Source organism: Hippocampus zosterae, chromosome 11 (assembly GCF_025434085.1).
Source record: "Hippocampus zosterae strain Florida chromosome 11, ASM2543408v3, whole genome shotgun sequence".
NCBI classification, from domain to species: Eukaryota; Metazoa; Chordata; class Actinopteri; order Syngnathiformes; family Syngnathidae; genus Hippocampus; species Hippocampus zosterae.
In genome coordinates, this window is record NC_067461.1 from 2,963,418 (window position 1) to 2,990,656 (window position 27,239).

At 48.1% G+C, this 27,239-nt stretch overlaps 2 protein-coding genes across 2 annotated transcripts in view; one reads left to right on the plus strand and one right to left on the minus strand.

The window, feature by feature from the left end:
* Window positions 1-10,658, minus strand: part of chrm3a (cholinergic receptor, muscarinic 3a) — a 60,866-nt gene extending 50,208 nt beyond the window's left edge. The window contains exon 1 of the mRNA XM_052079745.1: window positions 10,208-10,658. The gene's annotated coding sequence lies outside the window, so the exon portion shown is untranslated. The remainder of the gene's footprint in view (window positions 1-10,207) is intronic.
* The window catches only part of fam13c (family with sequence similarity 13 member C), a 386,051-nt gene that overhangs the window by 237,060 nt on the left and 121,752 nt on the right, over window positions 1-27,239 (plus strand). Inside the window, exon 12 of the mRNA XM_052079759.1 lies at window positions 12,532-12,680. The gene's annotated coding sequence lies outside the window, so the exon portion shown is untranslated. The remainder of the gene's footprint in view (window positions 1-12,531; window positions 12,681-27,239) is intronic.

A 27,239-nucleotide genomic window follows, 5' to 3' on the forward strand; every position in this document is an offset into this window, starting at 1 on the left:
ACCCACGCAGGCCCGGGGAAAACATGCAAACTCCACACAGGGAGGCCGGAGCTGGAATCGAACCCGGTACCTCTGCACTGTGAAGCCAACGTGCTAACCACTGGACTACCGGGCCGCCTGTTCCTGTTGGGTTTCTTTCATGATAAATATTCCAACTGTACTTTTAAAAATCGATACTGCGCCTAAATCTGTCTCACACATTTTCTTTATGAGGTTTTAATTACGTCTCGCCGTGGACGATGGACCCCTACCGATACCGCCACGTGTCAACCCAGATCCCCGGCGTGTTAGCGAAGCGGACTTGCTAACCATTAGCCCAAAATGCTGTCCTGTTCGTTATCGGGACGGACATCATTTCTAACCACAACCAAGGCCGAGTCTGAGTCCGTTCCCGTGGAATCGCATCTTTGGCGTTTGTGGAGGACGTGGTCATGGGGGTGACGGTTCTCCGTCAAAAGAGGAAGAATCGCAACCTTGGTTGGAGTCGTTCTGGAGTCTTCTGGGTGAGGAGCTTCTCCAGATCGAGATACACTCGGGCGACTGTTTCAGATGCCGCCTGGAATGGATTTTATGTTCAGGCAGGATCAGGCCTCGGAGCGATTCTAGGACACACTGGCAGGACTTGAATATGTCCTTTGCTTGGGAATATTTCGGTATTAACCCAGTGGAAGTCGAGGCGGCCAGAGACGGGCAATGGCCGGCCATCCCTGAGCTGCTGTTCCCGCTACCAATGACGCTATGTATCAATTTAGCGATGGACTGATTGAAACTTCAGTTCGACCGAGAGCAAGAATAGTTCCTTCATCCCGGTCTGGTAAGAGACAGCAGGACGAGCATACTGAAAGCTTTCTTATGTGCCGCAGGCTTCGCTATTTGGATCCAGGCTTCATAAATCGAGCTGCTGTCATTGTGCTATCGTGTTTACATGACTTGGCGGACTCAAATATTGATGAAGACAACTCCGGGGTATTGTCTGTAGATGCCATAAATATGTCCAACTTGGGCTGCGGTAACATTTCGGAGAAAAGACAGTGGGAGAGGGAGCCAATAAACACGTATGCGTTTCGATGCCAACATAAGCCTGCCAAAAAAAAAAAAATTGAGTACGGAGGCGTGCCAAGACTTCATGCTCGAGTCCGTCTTGTGTAAGCACCAAAAACGGGCTGTGTGCTCGTGTGGACCACTTCGCTAATGGAGAAGCAGCATCTTGAATTCCAGATAAAATGGAAATCAATTAGAACAATAATAAAAAATTACAATAATTCAATAATAATAATAAGCTAACTCGGTAACATTAGCCTCGATGCTAACCGTTAGCGCAACACAACAAGTGTCTAGTTCCGTGGATGTCAACAAAATGTTTTGCTCCAAATTCAATAATAATAATAAGCTAACTCGGTAACATTAGCCTCGATGCTAACCGTTAGCGCAACACAACAAGTGTCTAGTTCCGTGGATGTCAACAAAATGTTTTGCTCCAAATTCAATAATAATAATAATAAGCTAACTCGGTAACATTAGCCTTGATGCTAACCGTTAGCGCAACACAACAAGTGTCTAGTTCCGTGGATGTCAACAAAATGTTTTGCTCCAAATTCAATAATAATAATAAGCTAACTCGGTAACATTAGCCTTGATGCTAACTGTTAGCGCAACACAACAAGTGTCTAGTTCCGTGGATGTCAACAAAATGTTTTGCTCCAAATTCAATAATAATAATAAGCTAACTCGGTAACATTAGCCTTGATGCTAACTGTTAGCGCAACACAACAAGTGTCTAGTTCCGTGGATGTCAACAAAATGTTTTGCTCCAAATTCAATAATAATAATAAGCTAACTCGGTAACATTAGCCTCGATGCTAACCGTTAGCGCAACACAACAAGTGTCTAGTTCCGTGGATGTCAACAAAATGTTTTGCTCCTCCGTGCACGCTACAAAATACCCTTTTGCAAAAAGCCAGCAGGCTCAGTCACGAGTAAATGGCAAGATCCTGAATAATTAATTGTCATTGTTGCCGCAATCAAACTTCTAAGTAACCGAGTCTCCACCGTGGAGTGGAGCGGTCCTCTCAAAGTACGGACTCTTTATTGCATGGCCGCCGCGGCGCACACTTGCATGTAAATGTCAGCAGACATTTCATTTCCTCGGCCCCCCCGCGGGTGATGTGGCGCTCATTCATTTTCCTCACTAGAGTTCATTCAGGGTCTTCACTCTTGGTCTCGTTGCGACTGCTACAAGTTGTACGATTGCTCCTCTATGTCAATCAATGTCAAGCAAAGACACGAGCTGACATGTGATGGCTACGCTAAAACCGAGAGATGTTACTTTGCTACAGGGAACCACGGCCGTTCCGAGGATTTTTTTTTGGGGGGGGGGGGGTTTAGCTCCCTGAAATTAAAACCCTTCAGTGTAGTATGTGCTGAGTGGGTGTTAGCAGTTTAGAACTAGCATAAGAGCCATGCTAATTTCTGTTAGCCTGACTATGGTGGTTTCACATTATTAGCGGTAAGCTAATGGCCATTCATTAGATGATATGGTTTCGGTGGTTAAATATGCAATGTCTACTTCTTTGTTTTGTGTCACTTTTACAGCAAACGTCAACTGTCGGCGAGCAATAAACAGGTTGAAGACCATCCATTTTTCCTCTTTGGAGAACGATGCGAGCGACAGGTTCTCGTTACCACGCAGTAGGGCTCATAATTACGCCATACAATAGTTTCTCCATTTCTGGAGCGAAAACGAATTGTTTCCTTCGTGGCTGAGCACAGAGGGGAGGGGTGAGCAGTTCCACACATCACAAAGGGACGGAGGGAAGGGGAAGAGAGACGATCGAGAGCGATTTTGCCTACTCCAGCATATTTAAACGGTGCCTTTTTGGTATGTAGATTCATTCATTCATTCATTCATCTTCCGAGCCGCTTGATCCTCACTAGGGTTGCGGGGGGTGCTGGAGCCTATCCCAGCTGTCTTCGGGCAATAGGCGGGGGACACCCTGAATCGGTCGCCAGCCAATCGCAGGGCACACAGAGACGAACAACCATTCGCACTCACACTCACACCGAGGGACAAGTTAGAGCGTCCAATCAGCCTGCCACGCATGTTTTTGGAATGTGGGAGGAAACCGGAGCACCCGGAGAAAACCCACGCAGGCCCGGGGATTCATGGTTTTGAAATGATTGACTTTCATTTAAGATGCTACATTTTTTTCCTCTCTTCATGTCACACATGTTCTATATTTTGTATAAAATTAAAATACTTTGTAAATTGTGTTCTGTCAAAAAATAAACCCCCAAAAAACACCCAAATATTTAAAAACTAACCCTCCAAAAAGTTTTTAGAGCTATAATTTTAATTCCATGTTTGTTAACAGTTATCATAGTCAGAATCGAATATAATTGGGGTCTCATTTGCTGTCTGCCCAAAATTCATTTAACCATTCAGGTGGCACTTGAAGTCAGTCGTGCAATCTGTGATGATGTCCTCCCCCAAAAAAGGAGCGCAGGTGCAGAATTCCCAAACGCATCACAAACTCTTTGCAGCCACCTGTAGTGAAGCAGTCATGTCGCAAGGCAACTAGGCCCGAAATCTTATCACCGGCACAAGTGGCAGCCACCTCGAGGCGCGCAAATGACTTCCCATCGCTCATCGCGCAGCCAAAACGCCAAAGTTCCCAAATTCATTGTCAAGGAAAGGCGCTGCGGGGACGTCTCCACGATGTCATTGATCAATAGGATTCCTGCTCAAAAACGGGGGGGGTGAAAAAAAAAATTGTTCAATTGAAAAATGCTGATTACTTCCCAAAATCTATCACCTGTCACTTTGTGTAAAATGGCCGCGTACGCATATCAAATAAATCGGGCCAAATTGGAACAAAAGCCCGCCTGCATCAATAACGCAATGCTTCAAGGTTTAAATGAGATCGTCTGAGGCCCGTGAGAACGTTTGTCATGTTTATACGAATGATGACTCAACACACACAGAGTTTAACATCCCCCCCCCCTGACAGACGTCATGATGCGGCGTAACCTGCGGTCGCCTTAATAGAGGCCGCTGCGTGCATGTCAGTCGGTATCCTCCGTGACTGGAGGCTGATTGCTTGTCTGGAAAAGTTTCTCTCTCTCTTTGTTTCCCGCCACACACACACACACACACCCACACACCCACACACCCACACACCCGCAAAGGCTTGTGTCATGAGCATGATAAAATATTTTGTGGAGCTAGCTCAAGATGAGCGTTGCATTCAGGGCCACTGCGGAACCTTGAATTTGGGAGGACGTGGAAAGGCAGATTAAAAAAAAAAAAAAAGAAGCAGTGTTCCAGGACAGCATTTGACAAAAGTAGAGTCAAAGTTGACAAATGGAACTAATCTCAACTGGGGGGGGGGGGGGGGGGGGGGGGGCGTTAATTCAGGTGCAGTGTCAATTAGTGGGATTCAGCTAACAACCCGATTCGCTATTCACCTGGTCCTTTATCAAATGGCTCGTTTAGAACACTTGTAAATTGTGATCTACAAAGTCTCCGGGTGACTTAACTGGGACCAAATGCTGCTTCTATGTTGTTTTATCGCCAGTTTCTGTGCGTCCCCCCCCCGATGCAATTATGATGATATACGCAATGTCAAACGAGAAGTACAACAAACGTTGATGCGGTTAAAAGTGACGCAGCCTGGTGGCCGGGAGCGACGACTTGCTCTGCTCCAGTTCACGGTGGCCGTTTATGGAAAACGCTGCCAAGTCACCGGCCTAATCATTCATTCATTCATTCATCTTCCGAGCCGCTTGATCCTCACTAGGATCGCGGTGGTTGCTGGAGCCTATCCCAGCTGTCCTCGGGCAGTAGGCGGGGGACACCCTGAATCGGTTGCCAGCCAATCGCAGGGCACACAGAAACGAACAACCATTCGCACTCACACTCACAACTAGGGACAATTTAGAGCGTCCAATCAGCCTGCCATGCATATTTTTGGAATGTGGGAGGAAATCGGAGCACCCGGAGAAAACCCATGCAGGCCCGGTTGCCAGCCAATCGCAGGGCACACAGAAACGAACAACCATTCGCACTCACACTCACACCTAGGGACAATTTAGAGCGTCCAATCAGCCTGCCACGCCTGTTTTTGGAATGTGGGAGGAAATCGGAGCACTCTGAGAAAACCCACACAGGCCTGGGGAGAACCTGAATCGGTTGCCAGCCAATCGCAGGGCACACAGAAACGAACAACCATTCGCACTCACACTCATACCTAGAGACAATTTAGAGCGTCCAATCAGCCTGCCATGCATGTTTTTGGAATGTGGGAGGAAACCGGAGCACCCGGAGAAAACCCACGCAGGCCCGGGGAGAACATGCAAACTCCACACAGGGAGGCTGCAGCTGGAATCGAACCCGGTACCTCTGCACTGTGAAGCCGACGTGCTAACCACTGGACTGCCTGGCCACCCCCGGCCTAATCAACGATGTCCAATGATTAAAATTTTCGGGTATCCGTTTTATATTGATATTCGTATGACAATCGACGACAACGGCAAGTTGTTTTTGCTCTATTCAGAGATCATTGCCGACTTCTTGGTTCCAAAAGGGCATTCTGGAACCACTTCATGATGCGGCCGCCACATCATCCTGATGGACAATCCGAGGTACAAATGATGCAGCGCCAGAAAAGAAAATGGATGCCGCATTTTGAACCGCCGTGACTCGTTCTTGTTCCAGAATGTTTTGCCTTTGGGCTAATTCCATTAAGCGGAACATAAAGCCCACGTAAGTGGCATCGGCGCTAACGTTAAGAACAGATTTATTTTGCGTTACTGCCTTCTCTTTTTACGATTCTCCGCCGTGAGCTCCTTCCATCTGTCTTGTTTTTCACAATCGTCAACCCGCGTTTGCGGGCATTTGCGCCGCCGCCGCCGCTTTATGCGACCTCTTGAGAAAGCGTTCAGCTGTCACGGGAGGCAAAAGCCAAGATTAAAAGACGGCAACGGCGGCGGACGGACGATCATGGCGCTCAAATTGTCACATGTGAGGACCGGTGGCAGCGGTCCGCTTATCAGTGTCGCTCGTGAAGAAACGGGCTCGGCGAACTAATTTGAGGCTCTGCAGTCATTTCTAAACGAAAAACAACAACAACAAAAGAAGAAACAGTTCAGTGCTAATTTAATTCACTATTATGCTGTGTGTGGGGGGGGGGGAAGGGGCGGTGTGCACAAATCAATGTGTAATATGATCAATACCACATTATTCAATCATAAATAAGACGTCAACATGGTTGTGGATGCGTCCATCAGCTTAATTGATCCCTCTTATCCCCCCCCCCCCCAAGACAGACTCTTATTGACAAATCAAGGCCGACCTATTTACTAGGTGCAGACAGAGCACGCCCAAGACATCAGTCGCATGAATCAGAAATTCCAGAGCAAGGCAAGGTGAAAAAAGATGACGGGGGGAGGAAAAAAAAAAAGTGGGGGGTCCGGGGGGGGGCGCTAAAAGAAAAACTGTTTGAAGCTCTGTCATGCGTGCAGCTCGCGAAGGGTTTGTATGGAAATGTGGCGAGCGAGTGGCGGCCCTGCAGGCCGTCTCTCAAATCCTCCACCCGTCAAGCAGCGTGCACGCTTCGATGTCATGTGTCATGGCATCGGAAACATTTTGGGGGGGGGGGGGGGTAAACAAAGTGGACGTTTGGTGGCCATCTTGGATCAATGAGTCAATCGGACATCTCTTATATATGTCGATAAGCGGACGTCATTTGAGTAAGTTGGGTTGCGGACATTTTCTTGAATCACCCTTTTCCTGGTCCTTGCCCGTGCCGTGATCTTTGCAAACACGCGTGTGTTGTATTATCTTGGCGCGGTGCGTGCATCGCTGTGTGCCGAACATACACGATATCTCAAGACAAACATGGCGTGGCGCCGCTAACGGCCCTAAAGTGAGCGGCTTATTGCCGCCGTGCGTGCGACGGCTTAATAAAAAAGGTAAAACGCCGTCAGTGTGGCACGCATGATTAGTTTGCGATTTAAAAAAATAAAGAAAAAAGTTTCTTTGGTAATCTACCGTAGCATGTGACGACGGTTAGCGATTACAACGCTAACAATCCGCTAATTGTGTGGAATATTCAGAGGATTATGAGAGAACACCATCTGTGCTGTATCTAAATTAATGACCATCGAGGACCCGCACGATGAAGAATTGAACTTTTCAATTTGCTTGTATGCAGATAATTGTGTCTCTGGAGGGGGGTGGGGGGGGCTGCCCAGGCGAGCCATCAAGTGGGAACTACGTATATCTTGAGTGAGCTCCTCGAAAATGTGTCAGTGAGCGAGACGTTTAGAATTTTGCCCGATTGTGGGAGTGGTGTGATGTAAATGAGCCGAATAGTGACATCACTGGTCAGCAAATAATACAGCCCCCCAGACCCCCCCCACCACCACCCGCACAGCAATTCCTGCGCCACGCCGTCTGAAAGCCTGTCATGTCTCAGCCAAAAGGTAAGCAGAGCTGCATTGAGGGGAAAAAAATGCAACCCCGCTAGGTGGCAAGGAACTATGTTAAAGTGAGGAAAAGAGCTTCATTAGGTCAATGGAAAAGGAATTAGTTCAAGGAAATTGTGTTTTGGCGCCATCTGCAGACATCCTGGTGTCAAGAAAGTATTTTTAACCGTGTTGGGGGAGTTTCATTTAGACATCAGTGCTGCTTTGTCATCATCTTATGGCAACTATTGGCAATTAACAAACGTTTCACTTCCCGCGGCACGGCTGAGTCTCGATTTCCTGCAAATAGCGGAGTTTCACGACAAGTTTGAGTTCCTGCTATATGAAATCAAATGAGAGAGAAAGAGCGACATCCGGGTTCAAGGTCGTCATTAGCGTGGAGCAGCAGACATTGGCCGGCCTCTTTCGCCGAAGACATTGACTGGAGAGTTTCATGTCATTGTTTTAATGATGGAAGCCAAAGGTCTGGTCAGCGTGTGCGTGGTCTAAAGATAGCCGCCGCAGCTCGCTCTATTGCGGTCGGCGAAAGTGGATTAGGCGGGCTTCAACATCAAGACCAGCTCTAATGAAACCCAATGGGGGGATGTCAGCCCGTCTGTCGGACCAGCTGACTCCTGTAAAATAGCAATCGGCGGCTCCTGCTAGCTCTAGACGAGAAAAGTGCTCGAGTGGTGCCAGGCGGTGGCCGTGATGAAATCCTTGATGTTGTTTGGGACGCGCAGCAGCTGAAGACAGCAACCGGGACAGCGCGTCTCTCAATCTGTCATAAAGTGAAGCGATGCCGACATGTGACAACACCGCCAAAAATCCGTTTGCTGCACTGTATCGCCCACTTGCAAGTCAAAAGGTAAGCAGAGCTGCATTGAGTTTAGTTGGATGCCCAAATTAGCTTCTGGTAAGCGGCACATACTCAAATGCTCAGTGAAGTTTTCGCATGGCCGTGGAAGAGGAAGAGAGGAGACTATGCGCCACATACAGACAGTGTACACTAGCATATGAAGTGCTGCGCCCAAGAGTGAAAATAATGATGCTTTTTTTTGGGGAACCGCCCACACCAGCAGTATACGGGCATGAGTGTCAAGATGCTCACGAGCATAAGACAGGAGAGCTGTGTCAAACATGCTAACGCTACTGTAATTCAAAAGATGCCGCTGCTAAGATGCTAACGCTACTGTAATTCAAAGATGCCACTGTAATTCTTGATTCTCTGGGGTTTTTTTGACAAAAGTATATCGTAGACGTTTTATAAAAACACAGGAAGAACCGTGTCCAACTGGGAGGGGCGAAAAGCACAATATTGTTTGACTAATACAAACACATTTCTTAAACCAATAAATTGCCTTTGTGTGCGCAGTAAAATGCTGAGCGATTGTGCGCAGTAAAATGCTGAGCGATCGCTCAATAAACAGGCAATGTCGAAACCACAATTAAAAACCAAAAACTCAACACGTGGCAGCAAAGTAGACAAGTCAGTGCTCGATATCACTGACAGCGAAAATTTTTAAAAAAGCGCCTTTCTTCATCGAGCTAAGCTAGCGATGTAAACTGATCGGCAAAACAATTCAAAAGCAGCTTCCACCAGCACCGGGAATGCAAGAACATCGTTGAAGCGTCGAAGCGCGTTTACTTTTGTGACATTTTGCTTTGCCGGTGTGCCGTTGGTGGCGATTCCTCTCATGTCCAGTAAGCGGAACCCTGTTTAGCCCCCCCCCACCACACCCCCACCCCCATTCAGCTTGAATTTGGAGGGGGAATGTCAAAATGAGGAGCAATGCCAAAGTGTCGCTAAGTGCGACACATCTATCAAGCCCGGAACAGTTTGCCTTCTTGTACTTCGCAGCCGAGTCTGCGGCGTGAAGGTCCAAATAAACACATTCCTGCACCACGTCCAACAGAACAGACACACACACACACACTTCACTCACATTAATAAAATGAGGTATCATACAGTTGCATTTATTTTTATTTTCCAAACATTTTGCGTCTAAACTGTATTTAAATTGTGTGCAGTACCGTTTTAAAATGTAATTCATTCATTATGCAAGTACAGTATTTTTTTTTTCCTTCATAAATGTAAAATTGGTGTTAATGTCTAAACCGCGCTTAAAGTTGTAGAGCCTTTGCCTCGTTTTTGATAACACAACAGTATTTTGGTCATGGCGGTGGTGCCATTTTATTGATTTATTTTTAGATTTTAAGCAGTACTCTAAATGACGATTTGGGAGGTGTGTGTGTATGTGTTTGTGTGTGAAAATTTATGTCAACCCCCCAACTGGTGAGTAACTGCGGCAATTGTCAGGGGGAAATATTTGCACCGGGATACACACTAAAACACACACACACGCGCGCGGATGCCATTGCTTCAGCTCTTCGTCATCACCATCGTCCTCATCGTCACACACCGCACTACAAGGTAAAACAAGCCCAGGGCCACTTGCAAGGAAACGGAGCGATCAATTACCGCAACAAGCGCGTGGCCATGTACGGACATCACAAACGAGATTACAAATCTATGGAACGATTTGCCATGTAAGGAGGCTTGTCGTTTTCCTCCTTGTTCTTATATTTTATCTCTTTCCGATCGAATAATCATAAAATTATCACGAGTTTGCCAAACTTTTACAAAACAACGACTGCATCGAGCATCGTCTGCCATTTTTTTTCCCCCGGCGCAACTTCATTGCACATCACGTATAACTTTTTCCCGAGTCCATCCACTTACCTTGCAGACATCGGCTGTTGCGCACACAAATGGCACGAGAGCGACAATCCAAAACAAAGCAAGGCGGGTTCGGCAGAGGGGGGGCCGCGGTGCAAGTCCGCCGGCGCGGTCCCGAGAAGGATGTGGAGGATGAGGATGAGGAGGCTGGGCGCCTTCCGTCGAATCTCCGAGGCAGGCGGCGAGTAAGTGGCGAGCGTGAGCACGCGCGCCCGGGCGTGTGGAGACAGCACAGGCAGGAGGGATGTCCAAAAAAAGACACACGCACGCGGAGGAGGCGCGCCAGGATTGGATAGCGAGGCACTGACGTGCCGGCAGGTGACTCCTCCGCCGGATAAATAGTCCCCTCGGTGGTACGTACTCCATTGAGAACACTTTCAAGACGCGTCCTACCAAAACGTCATTTGAAGGGAGAACTAAAAAGAAGTGACGTCGTTTCAGCGCCAGGAAATTGAGGCAGCCATGACAGTCGCGGTGGGCGATTCCGGTCCTGGAAGGCCGCTAGCTTGCATGTTTCCCCATCCCTCCCTGTTGCAACACACCTGATTCAAATGATCAAATTATCAGCAAGATCTACGGAAGCCGGATCTTGAAACCTGTTCGTTTCAATCAGGTTTGTTGCAACAGGGAGACATAGAAAAAACGAAGGCTAGCGGCCTTCCAGGACCGGAACCGCGCGTTCCGGCATTACACGCCGGACATCCCATTAGGAACACTTTTGATCATTCCACGTCCGTGTCGGGCTTTTTTTTCTCACCGGTTGTAGTTTTTGGTCGACCTTGAACTCGGTTTTAGTTCTCGATGGTAGTTGCAGAAATGCGATTCATCATATTCTATCCTCCCAATTACCCCGTAGTAGGTGAAAACTGCTTATAAAAAACCCCAAATAAAATCAACTATCTAGATCTTGTTCAAGATGAACTCGGATAATACGTGCATTCAAAAAATATTGACTCCACTGTTTTGACACTTGCCCGGGATGTAATTCAGGTCCCAAAGCCAATGTTTGAACACATTTTTTTTTAAATAAACAAATATGGGACCGGGGCTAATCCTGACAGGAATGTATATAAGCCAATTACAACTGCTTCTTGTGCAGGGACCTGAGGAATGGAGCCTCACAGTTTCCTGTTCAGCCTCACTGCACGCTTCCTGTTTTACACAGACACACATTCAGTGTGAGAATGATGTCCCATTCTTGCGTGTGTGTGTGTTTTATGGCAATGCGTGTTTATAAGATTACATAAAGCAGCGTCAGCGAGGTGAGAAAGGGGTCAAACAATCGTGGATCTGGTGAGTTGCTGCTTTTGACAATGATGCCGGTAACACGTTACTCAGTAGCAAAGCACGCGTTAACGACTCAACTGCCGATGTAAAAACTCAAATCGACAAGAGCAAGTTTTGCCAGATCGATGAGAGTCAGGAAGTGACGACCAACAGGCAACGGAGGCGGACACGGTCCGATTGAGACAAACTCACCTTCATTCTCCAAACGCGCTCCCTGGGTCCGAGCTCGGCGTTGGCTTTCCTGCAATTTCACACCGTCTGACTCCGGCGAGAGCCGCGTGAACACACTGATAAGCGAGGCCCCGGCTCCACGCTCGCCTTGATGGCGTCCCTCCTGCTCTGCCGCCTTCGCCCGAGTCGCCAATCTCTGGAGTGTCAATAGAATATCAGATAACCAGCAAATAAAGTGGCGGAAACTCGGCAAGAAGTTTCGGTCTGAGTGATACTTAACCTCAAGAAAAGAAAAAAAAAACATGGAGGAGGATTTTGTCATGTTTATTCAATAGGATTATGGGCCAAATGTATCGCGCCCGCCGACCCAAATCAAGTAGAGTCAACAATGAATTTTAAATTAGTCGTCACTTGGGCTAATCAAGTCTTCAAAAACCAAAACAAGGAGATTTGTGGTATTTTAGTCATAACATCAAAAAAAAAAAAAAAAACGATTTCTTTCTTTACTTTAAATGTCTGAAATTCTTCATCCCTCTTTGCCTTCAGATATGATAAATTCTTTTGTTTGCAAATGCCTTTGAATTTTGTATTTTCAACTGTGTGAAGCACATTGAGCTAGCTTGTGTAAGAAATATGCTTCTGTATATATATATAATAATAATACATAATATAGGCGGCCCGGTAGTCCAGTGGTTAGCACGTCGGCTTCACAGTGCAGAGGTACCGGGTTCGATTCCAGCTCCGGCCTCCCTGTGTGGAGTTTGCATGTTCTCCCCGGGCCTGCGTAGGTTTTCTCCGGGTGCTCCGGGTTCGATTCCAGCTCCGGCCTCCCTGTGTGGAGTTTGCATGTTCTCCCCGGGCCTGCGTAGGTTTTCTCCGGGTGCTCCGGTTTCCTCCCACATTCCAAAAACATGCGTGGCAGGCTGATTGAACACTCTAAATTGTCCCTAGGTGTGAGTGTGAGTGCGGATGGTTGTTCGTTTCTGTGTGCCCTGCGATTGGCTGGCAACCGATTCAGGTTCTCCCCGGGCCTGCGTGGGGTTTCTCCGGGTGCTCCGGTTTCCTCCCACATTCCAAAAAAAACATGCATGGCAGGCTGATTGGACGCTCTAAATTGTCCCTAGGTGTGAGTGTGAGTGCGGATGGTTGTTCGTTTCTGTGTGCCCTGCGATTGGCTGGCAACCGATTCAGGTTCTCCCCGGGCCTGCGTGGGGTTTCTCCGGGTGCTCCGGTTTCCTCCCACATTCCAAAAAAAACATGCATGGCAGGCTGATTGAACACTCTAAATTGTCCCTAGGTGTGAGTGTGAGTGCGGATGGTTGTTCGTTTCTGTGTGCCCTGCGATTGGCTGGCAACCGATTCAGGTTCTCCCCGGGCCTGCGTGGGTTTTCTCCGGGTGCTCCGGTTTCCTCCCACATTCCAAAAAAAACATGCGTGGCAGGCTGATTGAACGCTCTAAATTGTCCCTAGGTGTGAGTGTGAGTGCGACTAGTTGTTCGTTTCTGTGTGCCCTGCGATTGGCTGGCAACCGATTCAGGTTCTCCCCGGGCCTGCGTGGGTTTTCTCCGGGTGCTCCGGTTTCCTCCCACATTCCAAAAACATGCGTGGCAGGCTGATTGAACACTCTAAATTGTCCCTAGGTGTGAGTGTGAGTGCGAATGGTTGTTCGTCTCTGTGTGCCCTGCGATTGGCTGGCAACCGATTCAGGTTCTCCCCGGGCCTGCGTGGGTTTTCTCCGGGTGCTCCGGTTTCCTCCCACATTCCAAAAATATGCATGGCAGGCTGATTGAACGTTCTAAATTGTCCCTAGGTGTGAGTGTGAGTGCGGATGGTTGTTCGTTTCTGTGTGCCCTGCGATTGGCTGGCAACCGATTCAGGTTCTCCCCGGGCCTGCGTGGGTTTTCTCCGGGTGCTCCGGTTTCCTCCCACATTCCAAAAAAAACATGCATGGCAGGCTGATTGGACGCTCTAAATTGTCCCAAGGTGTGAGTGTGAGTGCGAATGGTTGTTCGTTTCTGTGTGCCCTGCGATTGGCTGGCAACCGATTCAGGGTGTCCCCCGCCTACTGCCCAAAGACAGCTGGGATAGGCTCCAGCACCCCCCGCGACCCTAGTGAGGATCAAGTGGCTCGGAAGATGAATGAATGAATGAATACATAATATAAAGCTGTCTTGCCTACTTTGGGGGCACAAAACAAAATCGCATTAAATTGCGATTGCAATTTTGAGAAACTAGATTTTCAAAATTGTTCAGCCCAATCTTTTTTTTGGGGGGGGTGACATCGATGCGTTCAAAAGCGCCATCATTCACGTCGTCACACAGACGGCGCAAGACCTCAGTTGCCCAGTTCAAAGCGCGCACTTTGAAGAAGGAGCTTCAACAAAGGGCGATGAGAGAAGAAAAGAAAAATAATCATTCATTCATTCATTCATCTTCCGAGCCGCTTGATCCTCACTAGGGTCTAATAATATCTCAAAAAATAATACTGGACTCTCGATGAAGTGACCCACATTCAAAGCTATTGATACTCCAGCCTGGAAATCCAAGAGCGCATAGAAACCGCGTAGTGTCTATAAGCATTTATTTTTTTTTCCCCTTTGCACAGCATCAACTAAGATTACTCAGGGCAGCAATCACAATTGTGCATTAGCGCCGGGCGATGTGGTCTGTTCTGTGTCCAAGCATGAAGTGATTCATCGATTCATTCATTCGTCTTGAAGGCGAGCTGAGGTTGAACACGGACGGCCTCCTTCAACCTGAATTTATTAAGGCCGGACTATTTCTGCGAGTGAATACATATCTTTTCTAGAATCCTCAACGGCGTGTGGAATATATTGTCACTGTTGAAAAGCGCTTGTTTTTTTAATTTTTTTTTAAGCTCAATTCATTTGTTTCTGGGAAAATAATGAGACGTGCCCCTGAGATGTTTTTTTCCCTACGAGTGCTCCATGCGTGCGTCAAGTATGTTTACAAAATCATGCGTTCAATTCGCTCCCGCTCCATCACCGTCGGCGTTTGTGCCCCGCCTCCTTCGCCTTGTATAGGCATCTCTTCATCCACCCTCGTCCATGTGAATAAAAGTAATCATTAATCATTAATCATTAATTAATGATTAATTAATTAATCATTAATTAATCACTTAAAATGCATTTTGGCACCTGGATCAAAGCCCGACGCATTTATCTGGCAGTTGAGGGAATGCGCAGGTTCTCTGCGTTAAATTACACCGTGAGCTTTGAGGGCGGGAAATTAATTGCGTGCGCTCAAAATACTAATTTGTACCCGGGAAGTAATAATTGGTGGTCAGGAAGTAGCTGCGGCTTCCTGCCAGACGGGTGGGTGAGCAAATCGAGCGCACCTGCGCATGATTTCAAGACAAAGGCGTGCGCTCAAAATGCTAATTTGTACCCGGGAAGTAATAATTGGTGGTCAGGAAGTAGCTGTGGCGTCATGCCAGACGGGTGGGTGAGCAAATCGAGCGCACCTTCGCATGATTTCAAGACAAAAGGCGAGCAGTTCAAGCAGCGGTGAGCGACATTTTTGAATCCGAGAACTGCTTCTTGGTTACCGATGAATGTGAATCGCGCTTCGTTGGATACACGCTTTGGAAATAAGCCGTTTGCTCAAATGACCGAATTCAGCAAACGGCTTCTTTGAAACCGGGGACCCGAAAAAGCGTTTGGAAACGTAGGAAGCATCGACTGCTCCCAGCTTTGGATTCGATTCGATTGTCCACTTGAACTTCCGTTCTCAGCACGTAGCCCAAGTAGCACGCACACAATCAGTTTTCCCGCCTAGCGATGTGAAAAATCTCAGACGTGTTCCATGTTCCGTCTCTAGAAAAGTCACGGAAAATCACGCAAGACGCAGCGATATGCCGAGCAGACCCCACTGAGCTTTTTTTTTTTTTTTTTGCTGAGCGGGTAGCTCCGGTGTGCGGCAGTCCTATGCGAAAGGTAGCGGCTAAAGCTACGCCACAAACATGGGGAGTATGATTCTGTTTTCATGACGGGTTATTGACAGGAACAGAAAAAGAAAAGACATTTACCGGAAGGACATCACAAATAGGAGGTTCCCGTTGGAGATCAATGTCTGGGGAAACCACTGGGAGAGCAATCAGCCGGGAATGGGATGGAGGCCAACAATCTGCGGCCGCCTCGTGCTGTCGAGAGCAATCACAAATCAAAGAGACTTGAGGATATCGGAATTGTTCACTTGCCATGTGAACGGAAACGGCCTCTGAAAGTGGAAAAGGAACAGCGGAAAGCCTCTGCGAATTTAGTCGAGTCGGGACACAAATGAAAGAAATGCATCACAGCGTACATATGCATCTGAGGCATTCGCTAAGTGCAGTGTAAAAAGGGCGACGATGCAAATATGTGGGTGGCATCCCCCCCCCCCCCCCCCCCCCCCAAATCCTATCATCTTTAAAAAGTTTGATGAAAAGAAGTGTTTTGGCTTCATGGCATGGAATGCATTTAATGTGTAAATTATTCATTCATTCATTCATCTTCCGAGCCGCTTGATCCTCACTAGGGTCGCGGGGGGTGCTGGAGCCCATCCCAGCTGTCTCCGGGCAGTAGGCGGGGCACACCCTGAATCGGTTGCCAGCCAATCGCAGGGCACACAGAAACGAACAACCATTCGCACTCACACTCACAACTAGGGACAATTTAGAGTGTTCAATCAGCCTGCCATGCACGTTTTTGGAATGTGGGAGGAAACCGGAGCACCCGGAGAAAACCCACGCAGGCCCGGGGAGAACCTGAATCGGTTGGCAGCCAATCACAGGGCACACAGAAACGAACAACCATTCGCACTCACACTCACACCTAGGGACAATTTAGATTGTTCAATCAGCCTGCCACGCATGTTTTTGGAATGTGGGAGGAAACCGGAGCACCCGGAGAAAACCCACGCAGGCCCGGGGAGAACATGCAAACTCCACACAGGGAGGCCGGAGCTGGAATCGAACCCGGTACCTCTGCACTGTGAAGCCGACGTGCTAACCACTGGACTACCGGGCCACTCGTGTAAATTATTATCACCATTTTTTTTTAATTCCAGCAACCATAAAGGTTTGCTATTCATGTCAGAATTGGTAGGGGCTTACTGCCTATGTACAACCCCCCCCCCCCCCTCGTTCCCCCCCGCAAAGAACCACTCAAGTCCTTCGGCCTCGGCCATTTCAGTCCATCAAAACATCGCTCAGCAAATGCAATTTCCATCTCGGCCCCCCCCCCCCCCCCCATCAAGCCACTTTTGGACCTCGGCAAAATTCCTCTTCATTAAATCCGATAAAAATCCGAGCAGCTGCACGAGCCCATTGAGGAGCACCCGGACCGCCGGGCCCCACTGCTTCACCGGACCATCTGCCGCCAGTCGGCATGTCGGTACGAAAGGCCACATGAGCCAGAGTTTCTCATGATGATGATGATGATGATGATGATGGAGCAGCCATGAGCTAATTAATAAACATCATCAGATCACGCCTTTTCAAAACAACCAGCTTGTAATTATTTGGTGCACTCGCTTGATTCGCACGAGACGCACGTGATCCTCCGAGTCAAACATGGCCAAACCAAGAAGGCAGCCCTTAGCTGTGTGCAAACAAATGCAAACACAAACACACAAAAACATACACAAACAAGCAAAAATGAAAAATGGAAAATCCCAAATATGCACATACAGTAGCAACACAATCAGCCACACAGTCACATACCAAAAAAACTCACACAAGGACAAAAACACACTCAAACACACACAATTAGCATGGACCAAAGCCTTTGTGGGGACCCAAAAGTGTGTTTTCCTCGTGGAGGCGCAATAATTCGGGCTCACCCAATCTGACTTGCCAGTGAGCGACTTGGGGATTTGCATTATGCCCGTCTCAAATGTTTCAGTCAATAAGTCGCCCAAAATGCCGCTGCACTGTCATGGAAAGCTCGGCCCGGTGTCCTCCCGGGGGCACGAGTGCGCACGCTTGATAAACAACGAGAGTGCCGCAGTGAGAAAAACAAAAGCAACACCCCCCGCTCCCCCCCTAAAAAGGCCCATTTTCTGTATTGCGTGTCCCCATGAGTGTTCGCGCCTGAGCTGGAGCCGATCCCAGCTGATGTGGAGCTCGGCCTGGACCGCTTGCCAGTCATTCACGGGAGCCATATAGACAATTAACCCATTCATCCAATCTTTTTTTAAAGCAGAACTTCACATTTGTGAGGTAAACGTGCAAAGCACAAGTCCACCATACTGGCTGGGGGTAAAATTATACCAATACAAAATTAGTCTCAAATATGGTGTGTGCCCCCGCACCATATTTCTTGGACTCTATTTGGGGACACCCCGCGATGATGGCAGTAAATAAGTTGTGGTTGGACGAAACCTCTGATTGAAACTCATTCATTCATTCATTCATTCATCTTCCGAGCCGCTTGATCCTCACTAGGGTCGCGGGGGGTGCTGGAGCCCATCCCAGCTGTCTCCGGGCAGTAGGCGGGGGACACCCTGAATCGTTTGCCAGCCAATCACAGGGCACAAAGAGACGAACAACCATCCACGCTCACACTCACACATAGGGACAATTTAGAGTGTTCAATCAGCCTGCTATGCATGTTTTTGGAATGTGGGAGGAAACCGGAGCACCCGGAGAATACCCACGCAGGCCCGGGGAGAACCTGAATCGGTTGCCAGCCAACCGCAGGGCACACAGAGACAAACAACCATCCATGCTCACACTCACACTCACACCTAGGGACAATTTAGAGTGTTCAATCAGCCTGCCACGCATGTTTTTGGAATGTGGGAGGAAACCGGAGCACCCGGAGAAAACCCACGCAGGCCCGGGGAGAACATGCAAACTCCTTACAGGGAGGCCGGAGCTGGAATCGAACCCGGTACCTCTGCACTTTGAAGCTGATGTGCTAACCACTGGACTACCGGGCCGCCCCTGATTGAAACTCTGGAAATGTTTTTCCTTTTTGGTTTAAAATGACTTCCCTTAACTTGAATCCCGTATTGCATCATGGCCAAAGGGAGAATCCTGGTCAGTCATCGCAATTCGTGGTGCTGTTAAGTCCTTGTTGTAGCATAAAGAAACCGCATGCTAAGCTAGCAATATATCACACATCTGTTGCCATGTCCCAAAGGCAGGCAACACGGTTCGCTGATGGGGATCTGAGTGACAGTCTAATTTGAATAAACAGTATACTAATTGCAGGAGCGGCCAAACGATGAAAAAAGTGGAATTTTCATTCAGGGAAAATATGGAACTCAGGAAGTGGAGCCGAGCCGCCCTGGCGTACTCCCTCCTGTCTCGCACACGTCTACCTTGATCTCTTTGGTCTAATGCCGTATCGGAAGCATCGCAGTCGAGCTTACTCCGGACGGGCGCCGCATGGCCGGCGGATCACCGCAGCTTTGATGGGCCGAGAGCCAGAACTCGGCTCGGCGTTTTTCGAAAAGGCACCTGGATGAGTGACGGACGGAAAAGGGTTGGACAGCAGATCCCGACCAAGAAAGCAAAAAGAAGAATCCCAAATCTGCCTGAAGATGTCTGAACCTCGCAAATCAAGCTCCGGTTCAAACTACGGCACAGAAGTCCAAAATAGACTCTCGCGCATGAGCGCCCACTTTTTTTGTATTACTGATGCAACGTCAAGTACGATGATTTGAAAGAGAACTACGGAGGGCACTTGGCAGTGCTCGGCCCGCCGATAGAGTTTGACTCAGCCCCCCCCCCCCACCCCCCCACATGGAGACGCCTTCATGAATTTTGAATGCTAGGATAGCTTTTGAGTCTTGCAAGCTGGCAGACGCGCAGCCCCAAAAAGGCTTACATGCTCAGCGGCTTCCTCCCACTCACCCCCCCCCCCCCCCCCCACAAAAAAAGTGGTCCACTACAATAATCTTACTTGGACACAGACAAAAAAATTAAAAGATATGTTAAAGGTTGGTGGCCCGGTAGGCCAGTGGCTAGCACGTCGGCTTCACAGTGCAGAGGTACCGGGTTCGATTCCAGCTCCGGCCTCCCTGTGTGGAGTTTGCATGTTCTCCCCGGGCCTGCGTGGGTTTTCTCCGGGTACTCCGGTTTCCTCCCGACTACGGCCCGGAGACGGCTGGGATGGGCTCCAGCACCCCCCGCGACCCTAGTGAGGATCAAGCGGTTAGGAAGATGAATGGATGAATGAATGAATGAATGTTAAAGGTTGCCAGATTTGAAAGGGGAAGTTTCAGAATCTTTGAAATGATCAAACTTTGCGCCGACGTTGGATGCGCCTACAAAACGTTTGCCAGTCTCGATCTGAGATCGCCCCCCCAAAAATGTTGGCCTCAGCCTAAAATGGCTGACATCCTGTTACGTGCACCCAATTTTACAGCAAATGTTGAGATCCCCCCCGAAAGGCGATTTGATGACCAGAAGAAAAATGGCGGATGCCACCCGCAGACAAAAGTCTGACGTTGGATTTGCCCCTCAAAAAACGTCGCCGGAAATCTTTCCGAGTTTGGCGTTGCACCAGCGCAACAATCAAAACTCACAAAAAATGTTTGCAAAGGTGTTAATTGATGTGCTTCCTGTCTTGTTTTCTTAATTGCATTCCATTTGTTTGTTTATCCCAACTCATTACGTTTAAAATCTGCCTGAACTTCCTTGAGAAACAACATGTTTGCTTAGAGAAATTTTTTTTTCTTCCATTTTTAGGATTCTAAAGTGGCATCCGGAGCAAACAAACACGCCACAAACAGTCCCGGGCGCAATGTTTGGGTTGCCTTATTAGGAGGACAAAAAGATGTGATGCGCTCTCTGCAATTTGGGACGTGCGAGCGGCCCAATTAGCGCAACGTCGGGTGCTTGGCATTCTCATCTCCTCCTGTGCCAATCATCATAACGCAATCTCAGCAGACGCATTAAGCCCAATTTACCGCCGCGCACAAAGGAAGTCGCATCACGCGCGGGCGGCTTCAACGTTGACAGGCGGTTATCATTGACAATGTATTTTTTTTTTAAATATTTCACTTTAACTTTCTCATAAACTAGCGGTTAGCTCGAATACGCACGCTGATAATCGGGTTGAGTTTCAGGAGTCGAACCCCCTCTCACTCGCTATTTACGTCAAAGTCAGTCAAATCTGGACAATCGGATGTCTCTGAAAGCATCACAGATATGCGAGGTGATTACCCCGAGGTGTGCGGTGCGTCAAGAGTGATTTTCCTCCCCGATGTGCTTGTAAAACAATCCGGCCAATAATTGTAAATGGTAAACCTGTTTGTATTTTTACGATCCGATTCAAAGTCGCTTGGGAGTACTTGTTATGCAAGGAAATTTGTTTTTTGATTTTGTGAAATCCTTCAAATAAAATTTTCAGCCCCTTCTTTACCTGACCATAAAAAAATACATGGTGGAACAATACATCAAGAAGTACCTGGACTAGCTGGATTCATTAAAAAAAATAATAATAAAATAAATAAAACAACAAAAAAAAAAAAACAAGGGCGGCCCGGTAGTCCAGTGGTTAGCACGTCGGCTTCACAGTGCAGAGGTACCGGGTTCGATTCCAGCTCCAGCCTCCCTATGTGGAGTTTGCATGTTCTCCCCGGGCCTGCGTGGGTTTTCTCCGGGTGCTCCGGTTTCCTCCCACATTCCAAAAACATGCATGGCAGGCTGATTGAACACTCTAAATTGTCCCTAGGTGTGAGTGTGAGTGTGAGTTCGAATGGTTGTTCGTTTCTGTGTGCCCTGCGATTGGCTGGCAACCGGGCCTGCGTGGGTTTTCTCCGGGTGCTCCGGTTTCCTACCACATTCCAAAAACATGCATGGCAGGCTGATTGGACGCTCTAAATTGTCCCTAGGTGTGAGTGTGAGTGCGAATGGTTGTTCGTTTCTGTGTGCCCTGCGATTGGCTGGCAACCGATTCAGGGTGTCCCCCGCCTACTGCCCGGAGACAGCTGGGATAGGCTCCAGCACCCCCCGCGACCCTAGTGAGGATCAAGCGGTTGGTAAGATGAATAAATGAATAAATAAAACATCCTTGGCATTGAATGACTTAAATGCGAGGTTGCACATATACCCACAAATTGACAATCTTGCGGCCGGCCTCGAGAGAGCGGATTGGTCCCGCTAACCGACTTAGGCAACAGGTTTGCATTCGTATCACGACCTAGGACGGTTCTTGACCAAGCTCAACATCCAAGCGCATTGCAATATGTTGGAAGAAGCTCTGTGTACCGAAAGCCGGACTCCACTTGAACAATGAGGCAGTGGTGGGGCCTTTTGCTCATTTTTATGAGACGGGACCCCCTCTCCAAAACAGGCCGAGCTTAAATCACGAGTGCGCCATCATTCTTGATCCATTTTCAACGCAAGTAGGCTATCAAGACAACTGTGAGCGGTTTTAATAAAAACACACAATAAATCATCGAGGAGGCCCAGTAGCCCAGTGGTTAGCACGTCGGCTTCACAGTGCAGAGGTACCGGGTTCGATTCCAGCCTCCGGCCTCCCTGTGTGGAGTTTGCATGTTCTCCCCGGGCCTGCGTGGGTTTTCTCCGGGTGCTCCGGTTTCCTCCCACATTCCAAAAATATGCATGGCAGGCTGATTGAACACTCTAAATTGTCCCTAGGTGTGAGTGTGAGTGCGAATGGTTGTTCGTTTCTGTGTGCCCTGCGATTGGCTGGCAACCGATTCAGGGTGTCCCCCGCCTACTGCCCGGAGACGGCTGGGATGGGCTCCAGCACCCCCCACGACCCTAGTGAGGATCAAGCGGTACGGAAGATGAATGAATGAAAGTAAAGGACTCAAAAAAAAGTGTTCATGCTTTGAAATTCTGGGTAAAAATGCGGCTCTTTCCCCATACCGCCGAGCAAGGTCTTTTCAAAGTATTTTCTAATCATGTTTGCAAAAATCTTGTTCTTGCAACTCGAATTTCTTTCTTTACTTTGCTTTTAAATCTCTTTAACCCTGCTTTTAAACATTGCACGTTCAAGTCAATTCAAGTCAAGAGTATTTCTAGAGCACTTTCAAACAGCCATCGCTGCATACAAAGTGCTGTACATGGAGCGATTTAACATGCACAATAAACAGTAAGACAAATCGGTAATGAAGGCGGTAGAAAGCACCAAACAGTAAAACCAAGAACAAATCTATCACAGCAAATTTCGACTTTAGAGGACCAAAACCTCTCTGGTTCGCGATAAACACTTTGGCCGACTCTGCTCCTCTCTCCTAATGATGGCCATGAGAGAAAGCCTTTGGAGAGCGAATGACTTTTTAGCTTGCAAAATAAATCAATAAAATCAAAACCACTGCTATGGATAACCAGAAAGAAAATGCCCAGACAAACGTGGCAAGCAAGATAGAAGCTATGAAAGGCAATTTAAGGAATATTTATAAAGTGGATTTGAGGATTTCACAGCGGCAAGCGCTGATCAGATGCGCGTTCCCCCGCGTCGAGTGTGAATTTGGATCTGCATTCCCTTCAAGGAAATCGGGAGATTAGCGTCAAATCGTGAGGTGACGTGCGATAACATCGGCACGATAACTCAACAGCCCCTCCGTGACCTTGAAAAAGGGGGGCAGGGGGGGGGGGGGGGTTGCCAGCGAAGGCCGGCCAAACGCGGCTACCTCCCCCCATTTTTTTCCCGCAGACCATTTGGCGCTAATGCACTGCGGCCGGCGAACAGATTTTAATGAGACACTTTGAAAAAGAGGCTCATTTTGTGAAAGGCTTGGGAGAGGCACAAATCGGAAGCTCGGGACTTGCCGACAAGAAGGTATCAACATTTTCTTATTTTCCTCCTCCAATTCCGCCCGACGATCAGACGTTATGGATGGAACGTGAAGAGCTTGAAAAGAATTCATTACCCCCCCCCCCCCCACCCCCCAAAAAAAGTCTTTTTTCCAAATTATGAGCGACCATTAATGTCTTCTTATCGTGTTTCCTTCAAAAATTGCAACACGGGGGCTAAACCGATACGAGAATTGACTGCCTGGTGAATGGGGATGAAATGGGGCCCCGTTAAAATTAAGTTGTTTCTCCATTTCAAATTGAGTCATTACTTATCTGGGGGTGGGGGGGGGCGGGGGGGGAGTGAATGTCCATCTTGGTCGATCACAGAACTCAGTAGATTCAGCTGCACTGATGCTACGTGCAAGCGTGTGGAAATATTTGAACAGAAAAATAAAGAAAGCCGTCCAGGGTGCAAAAAAATGTTGGGGGCCACTGTACGGGGACGAAAAATAGCAAAGATGTTATTGACTTCAAGCCTATTGGTTAGTGTATAGTAGACCCCCCCCCCCCACCCATACTTGTGGTTTGCATATTATCCGGCTTTTATAATGACATTCCCCCCCCCCCCCATATGTTTAATAAGTGTGTTTTCCACTGTTTATATGTATACATATTTATTTATTTCTCTTCAGGGGGTGTTCCTTCCCACCCCCCCAAATGCATTTCAATGGACATGCAAGCCCGCCCAAATAGTGGGAGTCCATTGTACTATTAATACAACAACAACAACAAAAAACAAACCAAACAAACAAAACAAAAAAATCTTCGGTCGTTTTGCCCCGACTTCACGCATGCTCTTTTTTGAGCCAGCCATAATTCTGCACGGCTGGGGGTGGGGATTAAAAAAAAAATGTGTCACTCCCCAAACCGCAATGGCCTAAACCTCGAGTGAGCCAATTTGCCATCCTCAATTATTTAAGGCGGCACCTGTCTCCTTTCACATTTTAGCGAGTCAGATCGTCGAGCATCAAGTCCTGCCTATGAACTCAGCTGCAGGCAACCACAAAAAAAAAAAAAAAAAACAGCACTGGACGAACGATGACGCCGTCACTCCAAGTATCTCCTCACTGCTCTGCAGCCGTGCGCCATTGCTCTTACTTAGTGAACCTCATCCAGCCATTTCTTGGCATGACGTTGCCCAATCTAAATGGTAATTTGGAAGGGCTCTTCACTTATCACCGCTGCCGATTTGTGTTTACTAGAAGACAGATATTCCATACAAAAATTAAAGCTGTAATGAGAACGCATCGCTCAGTCCGACTGTCATGAAGCAATACACTTTCCATCTCCGCCGATGTTCACTGCATTGTTTTACACAGCAGCTCGGCCTGTCCTATTTATTGGCCTGCGTACATATGTCATGCTGTTTGCAGCGGATAGATAGGAACCTGTCACTGCTGCTTTCATCCATCCATCCATCCATCATCTACCGCTTATCCGGGGCCGGGTCGCGGGGGTAACAGCTTTAGCAGGGAAGCCCAGACTTACCTCTCCCTAGCTACTTCTTCCAGCTCTCCCCGGGGGATCCCGAGTCGTTCCCAGGCAAGCTGGGTGACATAGTCTCTCCAGCGTGTCCTGGGTCTTCCTCGGGGTCTCCTCCCGGTGGGGCATGACCGGAACACCTCACCAGGGAGGCGTTCAGGAGGCATCCGAATCAGATGCCCAAGCCACCTCATCTGGCTCCTCTCGATGCTGCTTTCAATTAAGAGGAAACAAAAAATGCACAAGGCGGCCCGGTAGTCCGGTGGTTAGCACGTCGGCTTCACAGTGCAGAGGTACCGGGTTCGATTCCCTCCCTGTGTGGAGTTTGCATGTTCTCCCCGGGCCTGCGTGGGTTTTCTCCGGGTACTCCGGTTTCCTCCCACATTCCAGAAATATGCATGGCAGGCTGATTGAACACTCTAAATTGTCCCTAGGTGTGAGTGTGAGCGTGGATGGTTGTTCGTCTCTGTGTGAATGAATGAAAAATGCACATTAAACATGCATGGTGGACTAATGAAAAACTAAAGTAAAAGGATGCGGCATGGGAAATTATTGGAGCTTCCCTCACCTGGCTGCATACATTCAAGAGACAATTCAATTGTGCAGACAGTCATGGGAGTAACTGTGAAAATGTCGACAATGTGCATCAACTATATATACTGTATTTATAACGTGGTACACACATACTGATAATCGGGTCGATTTATCCAATCTCGTTTACCGGCCGGTTGAGTCGGAAGCACCTGTGGCTAGAGCAAAACTGGCCGGTGTTTTTACTTCCCAGACCTTTTGCATTTGACACGTCTGCCCGATTGTGGGCCGTCGGCAAGTTTGTCGCGAGCGATTATCCTGTCGTAGTGTCGAGTGATTTTTTTTTTCCCTCCACGATTAGCTCATTCACTCCCAAAGACGTTTTTAAACGTCTTTTCAGACTTGGTCCAGAATTGGCTGGGACTGAATGAGTTCAACAAGTACGCTATTTAACAATGGCAAATTTTGTTCCGACACACACACACACACACTTAAGAGTGGCGAGGAACCGATACGAATGTACTTTCGTATTATGAAATGCACGAGGAAGACTCCGCTTGTGCTGAAAAAAAAAAAAAAAAAGTTCACATTTCTCCACGTCCCCGGCGGATCGGGTTCGAGTTGATTTCCTTCATCAGAAGGGGACGGGGGAAACAAAAATCAGCAGCCTCCGTCTGGAGCTTAATCTGAAAGGCACAAGTATCAAACCAGGCGGTGTGCGATCTCACGGGCCGGGCAGACGTGAGCTGACAAAAAGTGAAATCAGAGAAAGCGCGGCTCATATTTGATTCAAGGCTCTCAGAACTCAGGTATGAGTGCCATCGGGGCTGACGCTTCCACCGTCCCCGGCGCCCTCCTCCAGTCATCTCGCATTGATTTACAGAGCGGATTACGTTTCCATGATAGATTGGGAGGGGCGAAGATCATCTTCGGAATAACGAAGACTATTTGAGGCGCTATTCGCGGCCGTGTGTAATCATTCCGCGGGGTCCCGTCCATGCATATCCATCTGTCGTGTGGCTAACCTAAAGCCCTCGGTCTCAATTGCTTATTAAGCCTCCACATATGTTTTCGGAAAGGCTGAATAATGCAGAGCTGCCTGGCATGAGCCATATATTATTGATTTCGCATAGCGATGATAAATATACGGCCGCGTTCATTTATCACCGCATATCAGTTCATATTTGTGGTTTTGGCGGAGTCACAAAATAAGTCATCGATGGTACAAAAGTCTTTAAAAGGCTGATGCTCGCTCACATGTCCGCTTTCTTTGCTGTCGTACAACATGAGAAAACAACAATTCCGTTTCATACTCAACAGAGGGAGGAGAAATCAAAGAAATCTAATTGCAAGCTTGGTATTTTTTTCCCAACGACAACTAGTCTACGCGATAGCTATCCGTTAAAGAAATGGGTCGAATTTAATGGGGTTTCATTCATTCATCTTCCTAACCACTTGATCCTCACTAGGGTCGCGGGGGGTGCTGGAGCCTATCCCAGCTGTCTCCGGGCAGTAGGTGGGGGACACCCTGAATCGGTTGCCAGCCAATCACAGGGCACACAGAAACGAACAACCATTAGAGTGTTCAATCAGCCTGCCACGCATGTTTTTGGAATGTGGGAGGAAACCGGAGCACCCGGAGAAAACCCACGCAGGCCCGGGAGAACCTGAATCGGTTGCCAGCCAATCGCAGGGCACACAGAGACGAACAACCATTAGAGTGTTCAATCAGCCTGCCACGCATGTTTTTGGAATGTGGGAGGAAACCGGAGCACCCAGAGA